This window comes from Lissotriton vulgaris, chromosome 7 (assembly GCF_964263255.1).
Source record: "Lissotriton vulgaris chromosome 7, aLisVul1.2, whole genome shotgun sequence".
Taxonomy (NCBI): Eukaryota; Metazoa; Chordata; class Amphibia; order Caudata; family Salamandridae; genus Lissotriton; species Lissotriton vulgaris.
This window is the reverse complement of record NC_141695.1, coordinates 434,069,281-434,081,613: the sequence shown is the minus strand read 5'-3', so window position 1 is coordinate 434,081,613 and position 12,333 is coordinate 434,069,281.

The window sequence follows — 12,333 nt, the reverse complement described above, 5'->3', positions numbered from 1 at the left end:
AAATCACGAGACTTGCAGTTGTTGACAATCACTCTAGCCAGGGGCTTAGTGTACAGTAAGCACACCCAACTAATGGATTCACTCCCAAAGCCCAGCTTTTCCAACACAGCCAGACTGGTCCGAATGAATTAAGGACGTGATCACCTTGACTAACCTGGTCGCCAGGAGATTGGCCAATATCTTAGGCTCTGCATTGAGGAATGATATGGGCCTATAGGAGGAGCATTGCGTCTTAGGTTTGCCCGCTTTATACAGAACCACCACATTAGCGATACGCTGATCATATGGGAGCTCGCCGCACTCCTTACTTTCCATAAACATGGCGCGAACATATGGAGTTAGTTTATTAGCACTTAACTTATACAATTCGATAGGGATCCCGTTCGGACCAGTCGCCTAACCAGATTTTATCTGCCTAATCGCTTGGGCAACCTCATCATCCGTCAGCGCGGAATCAAGGAAACCCTTATCCTCCTCCGACAAACAAGGCATAGCAATGTCCCTGATCGTCTCACAATTTTCAGCCACTGTAAAAGCACTCCCGGCCGTGTAAACTTTCTGATAATAATCAGCAAACTCATCTGCCACGTCCTGTGGATCCGTAAGCGTCTGCGACTCCGACCCCTCCAACTCCGGCACCAATACAGAGGTCCGCTCCCCATGCTCAAACCTTGCAATCAACTTTCCGGCCTTGTCTCCATGTTCATAAATATGACTCTGGACCGCCGCATGGCTCGCTACCGCCTTATCTCTGACTACCACTCTATACTCTTCCTCACGGAGGCGTAACTGATGAAGATCAGCCGGCGCATGTGTCTCGGTCACTTTCTTTTCCAAGCACGCAATTTCGGCCTCCTTACGAACCATTTCCACTTGTACCTTCTTTTTCTTCCCGGCCACCAGGGACAACACTTCCCCCCTCTCCACGGTCTTATACGCTTCCCAAAGGGTTTGAGCGGAACCTACCGATCCTATATTCTCCCGAAAATACCAATCCGACATCCGAAGAACTTCTTTCTTAATGCCGGGATCCTTCAGGTGCCACGCACTAAGGGGAGCAACCCTGCCAACTGCCGGCAGCTCTAGGTCAAGAGACACCCACAATGGGGAATGATCAGATATTCCTCTCCCGAGGTAACGCGCCTCCCGAATTTTAGGCGCCATCACCGCCGGAAGCAACATGTAGTCCATCCTAGAGAGGCTACCATGAGCCGCCGAGACATGAGTATAATGCGTGGCTGTCGGGTTACGTGCACGCCAACTATCAATCAGACCCAGAGGTGCCAGAAAATCCGGCAACCATTTTTGTGATTGTCGAAGCACGCGGGACGGGCTACGATCCAATTCACCATCTAAAACTGAATTAAAGTCGCCGCCGATCACTAAATCCCCAAGAGGTAGGGAGAGAAAACGCTGCCCAGATCACGATAGGTGTCGTTCTGCAGGCCAGGTGGCACATATACCCACAACAAGACAACAGTCCGGCCCCCAACCTGCCCAGATACCCCCACATATCTACCCCTCTGGTCAATACAAGTGTCCCACACAGACAGCGGGAATGAGTTCCCCCGGTCGAATTGAATTCAATCTCATGTCCTACACCAGAAGAGCGAGCACACAATTAAAATTTCCCCCTCAACCCCCCCTCCCACATCATCGCCCCCACACCACAGTCTCTTGCCACCCATGAAATCACTGTTCCTGTGCCTCTCCTTCATCCTCGCCACTGTGCCCCCGCGGCTCCGTCTGTGTCTGAAGACCATCAACCCAGTCCGACGCCACCTCAGGATTGTCAAAAAACCCAAACCTTTTCATGAGCCTCAACTCGGAGCTTAGCAGGGAACAGCATAGCATACTTGTAGCCTTTGTCCCGAAGCCGCTGCTTAACTCCAAGAAAGCTTTTCCGCTGTCTCTGTACTTTCTGAGTGAAGTCCGGATAGAAGTTAAGAGTCGAATTTTCTAACTTCAAGGGCCCCTTCGACCTGGAAGCCTGCAAAATCGCATCCCTGTCCCTAAAATTGAGGATCCTTACAATCAACGGTCGAGGAGGGACGCCTGGTCGCAGCTGACCGCCAGGAACCCTATGCGCCCTCTCAACTGTGAAAAATGTACTCAGGCCTCCAGGTTGCAGTTGGTTCAGAATAATGTCTTCAACAAACAAATCGGGGGCCCGTCCCTCAGCTTTTTCCGGGACCCCAGTAAGACGCACATTATTTCTCCGGGCCCTTCCTTCGAATTCTTACAACTGGTGACTCGCGGCCTCTCCAGCTGCCTTCAGGCTTCGCACCTCCCGCTGAAGTTCCATCACATCATCAGTCAGGCTCGCCGTCTTGATATCCACGGACTTCACCTTTTCACTCGTTTTAGTGAGGTCAGTCTGATTCAGATAGACCTCTATGGTCACCGTATCCAACTTATGATCCAGCGATTCAATTCTTTGGCCTAGAGATGTTTTAACACCATCGATGGCCGCCATCACATCGTGTGGTGTGACTTCAGGATTGGAACCAGAGGCATCAGTCCCACCATCTTGCGTACGACTAGACCCTACGGGTGAGCCCTTAGGCATCGTATATCGATCCAATTTATTGAACTGCACTTGAGGGGTTCCTCTAGTAGATTTAGCCTGGGACTTCTCCACCTCAGGTTTGGTCGCCATCACAACTTCTGGAGCAGGGCCCCCTGTTCTCCGAGGCCACGAAATACCCTCAGCACCTCGGCGAGCTCCCAGGAAATTCCGTCTCTCCGAACTCTACTTGTGCAATCGTAGTCGGTTCTGATACCACCACATCCGATGCCGTTGCACTCGTCCACAGTCGACTGGTGTGCAGGCGCGGGGGGCCTCAAAGGGGGGGTCTCCCCTACTAAAGCGACCGCGACCGGCAACCAAGATGGGGTTGGGACCGGCCACTTCCGGTGCCCAAGCCCCCTGTTGTTCAACTCGGGTCTGGGTAGAATCACACCCAACACCCTGGTCACCTTCCGGTCGAAGGCCCCAAACTTGCCGACCCCACTACTTTGCCGTCCAATGTCGGAACCGGTCGCAGAACCGCTCATTTCGATGCCACCTCCTTTCTGTCACGCAATTCCGATTTAGTAGGACAGGATTTTAGTCAGGATATTCCCAGTGGTGGCGGGGGTCTTGGGAGCCCCGAGCTCACGGCCATCTTGGATGCGCGTGAAGCTCCTCCAGCAGCAGTCATTTTGACCCACTGCACTATTCCCTTTGGATGAGTGAAAACTCTGTCTCTTTCCAGGAAGACATTAATCACCAGAGTTATCTTGGCATTTTAATTGATGGCTGATAATTGTTGGAGGCCAGGAACTCTGCCGCAGCAGGTGCTTTTTAAATGGCAAAATACTTGCACAAATGACGCCCCCTCAGGTCCCCACCCCTCCTAGAGCCGGCCCTGGCTATCTCTCCAGTGTGGGGAAGATTGTGGGCTTTTGTTTAAGTATTCATGCTAATCACAGCCCCTTCACGAGCTGTGATTAACATGAATACTTAAACAAAAGCACACAATCTCTCACACAGCCGTGCTTTACTAACAGGATTACAGCAAGTTTAAAAACACAGTGTGTACTTTCTGAAAGTACACGCTATGTTTTTAAACTTGCTATTTTGGTAGTAAAACGTGGTGCGGGGAAGATTGTGGGCTTTTGTTTAAGTATTCATGTTAATCACAGCTCCTGAATAGGCTGTGATTAACATGAATACTTAAACAAAAGCCAACAATCTGCCTAGCACAGTGCCAAAAAAACAGCAAGACCCAAGCCAGCCTTACCTGCACTCCTGACACACGTGGGCAAAACCACATCCAGGGAATGCCTGTTTTTCGCACCGCTCGCTTTTTAAAGTGGTGGACTGAACACTCTCTCGGGATGCCCTGTGTGTGTGCGCGTGCACCTGCATGCACACCTTATTGGGAATAGTGGTGATATGACATCATCCCTCAACTTCAAAGAATGCAGATGGATACACTGTAAATCATGGTCTGAACGACTGGAGGAGACCACCAGACAATTGGGCATTCGATCAAGGAGTTGAATCTTATTCACGATAGCATGGCTCATATCTTTTTGGTCCACTCATCCGTTTATCCTGTTACACCCAACACAATGTACCTAAAGCATTGGCTCTCTCTTCCCCAGCTATGAACTATAGACCTCATATGTGGATCCATCATTTGTAGTTTGCAATTTTTTAATGGTGAAACATGATCCTTTTTCTCTCCTAGCTGCAGACCCCAAAACTGTACATTTATCATATGCGTTTTTACAATTCTCTATTGGTTACATGTTACGTGAACCTTTCACTCTCTGGTAGACGTAGAAAATGGCCATTTCTTCAATCTAAAGATGGGGTTTGTTTGATGCTCATGATCCTGCTAGGAACAGAAAAACTTGAGTGAAATTTTGTATTTAAACAATTGTGCTTGTTCCCTTTATGTGACATGCCACAACACGGTCCACAGATAATTGAGATTTCCCCCCTTTTTTGCTGGGGTGATTGTCCTTGTTATTGTTGTATTATCCACATATGGAAATGATCATGCATTGAAATATAAACGAGTGAAGAATGTTCTAATTTTCACTGTGAGATATGCTGTAACATTTGATGTATTTGTTACTTTGTAATGTTTGTAAACAGAAACGGTACATCTTAGGACATAATATGACTTTTTCAATGCAATAATTGACTAAACTTGCATAATCCGGTTTTCGCTATTGCCTAATCTGGTTAGACTGTAAACACAATCACAATCACTGTGAATATTTGAGTTAATCTCCTCAACCTCGCCTTTAAAATCAGTATAGCACACAGGTGCTCCTTGGTTACTGCTAATTGACGGCAGGCCGCTGACGACTCACAAGTCATCAGGTGTTGGTAATTTAAATACCCTCCTTTCACTCGGGTGCCGCTGTTCACTATCAACGCTGGCCCGACTGAGGTAAAACGCAGCAGCAACCAGCTCTGTGTTTTTTTTTTTTAATATTCACTCCTGTGCTTTCATCGTCTCCCACAGGCACTTCATTGCCCCTCCTCGCTTGTATGCGGGTTGTTGTAATTTAATTATTACCCGCTACAAATGACATTGTTCCATTGTCAAGGGTCAATTTTACATGCCTGTGGTTTCACTTCCCTCCGCACGCGTGTTAATTAGCAAATGGTTTGGCTTTTGAAAGATTCAGTCCACGTGAATCTCATTGATTCAATGCTGGGGCTCTCACGGTCTTAAGCTATTTCGCACGGCTACTATTCTCTTAGCCTTTGATCTACCGTTGGCAGTCGCATCTATGCTGCATGCCATTTCCTGCATGCCGGTGTCAATTTAAACACGTATCTCCCGCTGCTGAACGCATTTGTTGATGATACATTTTAATTCACCTGTGGTCCCTGCAGCCCCAACCTTTTACCTCTTTTAACTTCTTTGGCGTGCTTAGGGTTGCTTTATTCCACCCCACCTCCTAATTTAAGAGTGCCCTTCAGAATAATCTTCATCTGGCCTTGTATTGCACTATTGCACATATTATAGTTAGTGCATGAGCACCGTTACCATCTATGGAGGTTGACACTCTGTTTTTGTTTCTTCTTTTCCCTTCTGACAGCTTTTTGACTCGTGGAATAACTGTCCTCTGATGTGATTTATTACCATCACTGCCAAGGTAACATCATTTTTCTGGTAAGCCCAATAGGAGCATTGGGCTTACCAGGAGAGGCTTACTAGGAGAGCCAGTGTGCAGCACCCTGGTATAAATTATATCACCCAATCAGCAGCATCCTGATCACAATGACAGCATTTGCATTAGCTGCTGCATCTATGTTAATTGGATTGGGATGCAGCCATGAGTGATTGCCAGTAGCTGACATTAATTCAAGCATTCAAATCATCATCTTTTTCTTTTTGCATTTGTTACTGACACCATCCATTAGGCAGTATTCTGATCCTAAAAGATGGTGTCTAATGGCTGCTCATCCTCATGTCAATGGTACCATCTAGTCAGCATCTTGATGCAGTGACATCAGTCACAGAGTAGCAGTCCTCTGGTGTTACTGACAACAGTGGCGGCGGCTGCCAATATAAAGTGGTGAGGCAGCGAGGGGGGAATAATAAGTAAAAAAGAATTACCTGCCGTTAACGCTGCCGGCTGTCTCGGTGCTCCTCTGCCTCATGGGCCACACAGTTTCCCCACCCAATCCAGATGCTGCTCTCATGCTATTACCAAGCATGAGTGAAGCAACTGGATTGGCCTGAGCAGCCTGATTTGATGCTTGCTCAGGCAAAATGAGCCTTTGCCTTTTCTGTGCAACACTGCTGGGTTGGAGAAATATTAGTGCACATGTCGGTTTGGCCATTAAAAGATGGCCGGCCAAATCCACATACACACTTACAGTGGCCACCACTCCTCCCTGCCATGCCACCCCGCACACCCTACACTTCCATGACTCAGACAGTCACTGAAAAATAACATGATAATTACATTGTTTTATTATCATTTTATATTTCAACTGCTGGTTCTGAGCAGTGGGGTGACGGACCTCCACTTTTACGGAGAAACTACAGCTGAATTACAACAGCAATAGCGCTACAGCCCTATGTTGTTATGTTCCATATAGGTACCCCAATATAGGCTCAGGTAGCATCCTAACCTTTCACCTATATTCTCCCTACCATTACACTACATAACGGTTCTTGGGACTGACCTTTTTACCTATTTATGGTACTGCTTACAGGACGTGGGGGTTTCCCTGTAAATTAGCCTCTTGATTATGCATGAGGATTCTTGGATACTCAGTAGGACTACCATCTCCTGCATAATAACTATGTATAAGGGTCATTCCTAACATCATCCTAAGTCCGACATGACACAGCAAGGTAGAACCCCTGAGGATACCACTTTAGGTATGTAAACACATTGGGCCAGATGTAGGTAATTACATTTTACCGACTTTAAAATACCGAATCATACCGATTCGGTATTTTAAATTTGGAAAATGGTATGTAGGCTAAAAATTACTGAATCATTAAAATGCGGTAATTACCGAATCGGTAAATACCGATTCGGTAATTGCCATTCATTCCTATGGGCCTGGTGGCCCATAGGAATGAATGTCAATTACCGAATCGGTATTTACCGATTCGGTAAAAGGGGGAAAACATTGAAGGGTGGCAGGGTGTCACTTTGACACCCTGTTGCACCCCTCAATTGTGTATGGGAGCACATGTTGCAGACATACATGCCCTAAAGACAGGTATGTCTGCAACATGGCACTGTTGGAAAAGCAAAAAAAATGCTTTTTCAAAGGTTTTCATTATTTACCACCAATTTGTAGTTGGTGGTAAATAGCGAATCCTAAAATGGGAAAATCACTCATTTGAGTGCTCCCTACATATCAGGATTCGGTAATTTACCGAATCGGTATTTAAGAATTCGGTAATTTACCGATTCCTTAAATTACTGATTTGGTAAATTACTGAATCCTTCTTTTTAAGCCTCCTACAGCTTGAAAGCCTATTAACGATCGGTAACGGCTGATTTCGGCCACTACCGACAGGTAATAGCCTACCTACATCTGGCCCCATATCTTTGCTTAGGAAGAGAGACAAGAAAAAGGATTTCCATGCTGACACACTGATGCGAGGCGCTGAGGCTCCTGCACGCAGACACTCAAGCTCGCAGTGGTCTGACAACCCTTGTGGGGTGTCCATCTCAAGACCAAGATGAGGTCCCACAATCTCTCACTTCAGGTAATAGGGTTTTTACCATATCCTAGATGGATTCTTGGCTACACACCTAGATACATGCTAGGTACACTTAGGTACATCTAGTTAGGGTCGCATTGTAGGAGTACGCGTTTTAACTGTCATGTATTTTATATACCTGCCTGTATTAATTGTTTTAGCACTATGGTAGAAATCTACCATCCTTTTACTCTGTTGCTGCTTATAATCATTTATATCTGTTTCTGTCTTATGATTGTCTCAGCACACCTATTTTACTCTAGAATGAAGCTGGTTCAACAAATGCTTATTGAAATGTCCCAACCGTTTATTCTGTGTATTTCTTTAAGACAAAGTGAGCATGAGTGACTGAGCGAAAAGTAATGTACTGTTTCTACGATCCCCGACGGGACAGAGTTATCATGTTTGATAGTTGCCAAGAACTATTCTCTCCTTGGTAAGATGGGTTTCTAGTGACACTGAGTTACCTGGTAACCAGGCACACATACCCGGTAGGGGTGTCTAGAATCAGTCTGGACACCAATCCTACAGTGTATGTTGTCTAAACGCGCAGATCCTATATACGTTTATAGGAATTACACGACATGGCACCGCCAACGTTGGTTTGGTACTTATCTAACGGTCAAATCTGAGTAGTTCAGTCGTGCTATCTTTAGAGACCCATACAAACATTTCCCCAGAGACGTCTGGAGTGCGAAGGGAATTATCAGCCACAGCTAAGTAGGCATATCCTACGTATTGGCTGTAGGTTTATCAAGCTTGAAGGAAAAATTGTTCCTATTATGCATAAAACATTCCCTAAGTTTCTTTAAAATTGCTTCTTTCAAAATAATGGATGACAAAGATGCCTCTGCAGTCTGCACCAGCATAACGTGCTGCAGTTAGGGAGTAAGAACAAGAAGGTGAAATAAACATTTGAGAAAATGTTAGAACTGCCCACACTCTGAAACTAGCAGACTATGGTTTAACAGCTAGGGGAGGCACAGTCACTTTCGTGATTGAGGCACACAAATCTTGTAGAACAGAGGTCTTTTATTCCTGCCTTAAATTCCCGCAAGCAGGAGCACAATCAATAACATTTAATTCTTACACTGAGGATGAAACACCAGACGAATACTGTCCGTATGACTACATTGAAATTCCGCTCACCTACCAGGAGCACATAAACTGGTTTAAAGGCGCCCTCCCACAAACAAAGATAAAGTGAGACTCGGTCCGCTCAGAAGAGATGGAACAACATGGCCAGCCCTAGCGGCCTACACTACGCATCCAGACATTGACCTAATGCCAGTGGCAGACTTACAGCCACTTCATAAAGAAATAATACAACTTTACAGAAACCTGACACAGTTTATGATGAGGACACTCACACTCCAGCCAACAAGGGCCACACAAGCAGGACAAATTCAGGGTTTTTCAACTAAAATAACATCACAAACGCTAGATGTAGTTAAGGGTAAAATGCCTACTAAACGTGAGCAAATGCCTTTCTGGATAGCTCAAAAAATAACAGTTTTTTTATTTATTTTGGAATTTTATAAAGCGCTTAGTTACGCTCTCCGGCGTGTCCCTGCGCTGAGACTGAGTGTGTGGAGGGGAGACCAATTTAAGGCAGTGCTAGGCGAAACAGGTGTGTTTCGAGGGCTCTACGAAATTTGGCCTCAGAGGGTTCAAGGCGTAATTCGGTCGGTAGAAGGTTCCAATTCTTGGCTGCAAGAAGTCTGAACGATCTGCCCCCCATGCGGGCTCTACGGATTTTTGGGACTACGACCAGGCCAGTGCCAGAAGATCTAAGCATCCGCTCAGATCTGTAGGGGGTGATAAGACAGTTTAGGGGGGCAGGTGCTCTACCTCCCAAGATGCGATGGCAAATGCAAAGGGCTTTTAATTTGATCCTTTCACGGATCGGCAGCCAATGAAGGGACTTTAGAGCAGCTTTAGAAGAAGTTCTCCTAGGAAGCCTTAGCACCAGCCGGGCTGTCGCATTCTGCAATACTTGGAGACGGTTGAGACTGCCGACCGTACTACCCAAGTAAAGAAGGTTGGCATAGTCGAGTCTCGATGTAACCAAGGCGTGCACAAGGGTCTGTCTATCATCAGCAGGGAGCAAGTCCATGACCTTAAGTAAGGTCTTAAGTATCCCAAAGCACATTCCCACTACCCGATTAATCTGGGGAGCAAATGACAGTTCGGAGTCAAATAGTACCCCAAGATTTTTGGCCTGTTGACATGGCACAGGAGTAGGGCTCATGCAGTCTGGCCACCATGCTGGGGACCACACAGATGGACCCCCCCACCCCCCCACCACGAGCACCTCAGTCTTGGAGCCATTCAACTTCAGGCAGTTGTTAGACATCCAGGAGGCTAGCTCCTGCATGCAAGCACTGAAGTTGGCTGCAATTCCGGGCGCCCGCGATAGGTAGATGGCCATCTGCGTGTCGTCCGCGTAAGATATGAGTTGGATGTCATATCTTTCCACAATAGTGGCTACAGGAGAGGCGTAAAGGTTGAACAGGGTGGGGCTTAGGGCAGATCCCTGGGGAACCCCTTGATCGAGATTGCACCTCCTAGAGAAGTGTTCGCCCTGTCTACCTGAAAGCCTCTCTCCGTCAGAAAGCACTGTATCCACCTGAGTGCCCTCCCATTGATTCCACCCTTGTTGAGACACTGTAGCAAGATGGAATGTGCTACAGTGTCAAAGGCGGCACTTAGGTCGAGCAAGATGAGTGCCATGGTTTGTCCCTCATCTACTCCTTGCCTGATGGTCTCAGTGGCCAGGAGCAACGCAGACTCCGTAGAGTGGCGTGGGCGGAATCCAAACTGAGTGGGGTGGAGAAGATTGAATTCATCCACAAAGGTCATAAGTTGAAGATTGACCACCTTTTCAGCTACCTTGGCCATGTAAGGGAGAAGGGAAATAGGTCTCAAGTTGTCCATTCTATCCCAGCTGAGGTTCGGTTTTTTTTTAAGCGGGAGCACAATAGCTTGTTTCCACTTTTTAGGTATAATGCAGGTCTTAAAAGAGATATCAAGGACATCTCTAATGTACGGTTCTAGGGTTTCAATACTTCCTCCAAGAAGTTTTGGTGATGCCGGGTCGCAGGGAGACCCAGATTTAATAGAGCGGCAAATCCGTTGCAGCTCATTAGAGGATGGAGTAATAAAATTGCCTAACCTACTTGTACCTTCATCTAGTTCAAGATTTTCCCTGAACTCTGTTGCCTTTTCCTTACCCCCTGTAAAAGCGGAGTAGGTATTAGCCACTTTATCAGAGAATTAGGTGGCAATACGGTTACAGGACTCAACTGAGAACAAGGAAGGGTCAACAGAGGAGCTGCAAATGGAGATTTCTTTATAGATTTTAAATAGCTCTTTGGTGGAATTATGAGATTCTCCAATCTTGCCTGAAAAGTAGTTGGTTTTAGCGCGCCTGATTAGGTTGTGATATTCCCTGCTTCTGCCTATATATTTTAGTTTAGGTAGTTACAGTAAAAATGGTCAGAGTCTATCGATTCGTGAGAACAATAAATGTTAAGCAAGTAATTAATCAAAATGTAGAACAAGACAATGTTATATCCAAAGTGTGCTTACACTATTTATTCCTTAATTGAGCATAGTATAAATCAGGTACCTGGTTCAATTCCATGGGTACCTTGACACAAGAGGTATCTTTACATGCAGACACAGGAGATACAATAATCAATTACGTCATGGAAACATATGTACACCAGTAGGTGTTATTCTTATATTGAATACACCGTTTATAAGCTTCATATAGAAAAACCAAACATTTTGCGCCAATTATTTACATGAATGTCGCGCTCAGAGTGATAGAAATAGGGGAATAGTTAGGTGGGATAGGTGTGATAGGAAACAGGTGAGGACTGGGTAAAGGTGGTTGTGACTAAAATCAATCACAGTGGCATAAAATAAACCCTTTACAGTCTGTAGTTCGATCTGAAGTTCCCATATACACATATGCATAGGATTCGTATTACTTTGTAGATTTAATCCTATGATTGGAGATTGGTTGTGATCAGGTCTACGTTTCGACCCCCAGGTTTAAAGGGTAGGTTTGATCCTCATAGTGGGGTCTTCATCAGGACGGGGCAGAGCAGGAGCGCCTATGAATAATAATTCTGAATGAGTGTATCATATATTAAAAAAAAAAAAAACTGAAAAGCACACTGCGGAAACACATCAATGGTTATGAATGGCTTACTTTAGCAGAGGCCCTTATGTGGCCGTAATGGTAGGACCACCATGGGTTCCTTTCTTTCGGGGTGGTTACTCCGCCTTTGTCTGAAAGGGGAGAGTTAAATTACTAGCCAAACTCGGTTAAAGCGTGGAGTACGCATTAATTATCAAAAGGTCCTGAGGGGGTACTTACTGGGATTAAAAGCTTTCCATCCAAAGGGTTGTTTCTCTTTTGTGAAGGTTCACAGCTAATTCACCGATTATGTGGTCGTGGTTCTCGCACCACACGCGATTCTGAAGGAAGAGGAAATCGCCAAGTGTTAAAGGCAGTTGCCTCGATATGTGGGGCACATTTTTTCAAAATGCCGATATTGTATATCGCCTTATCTTT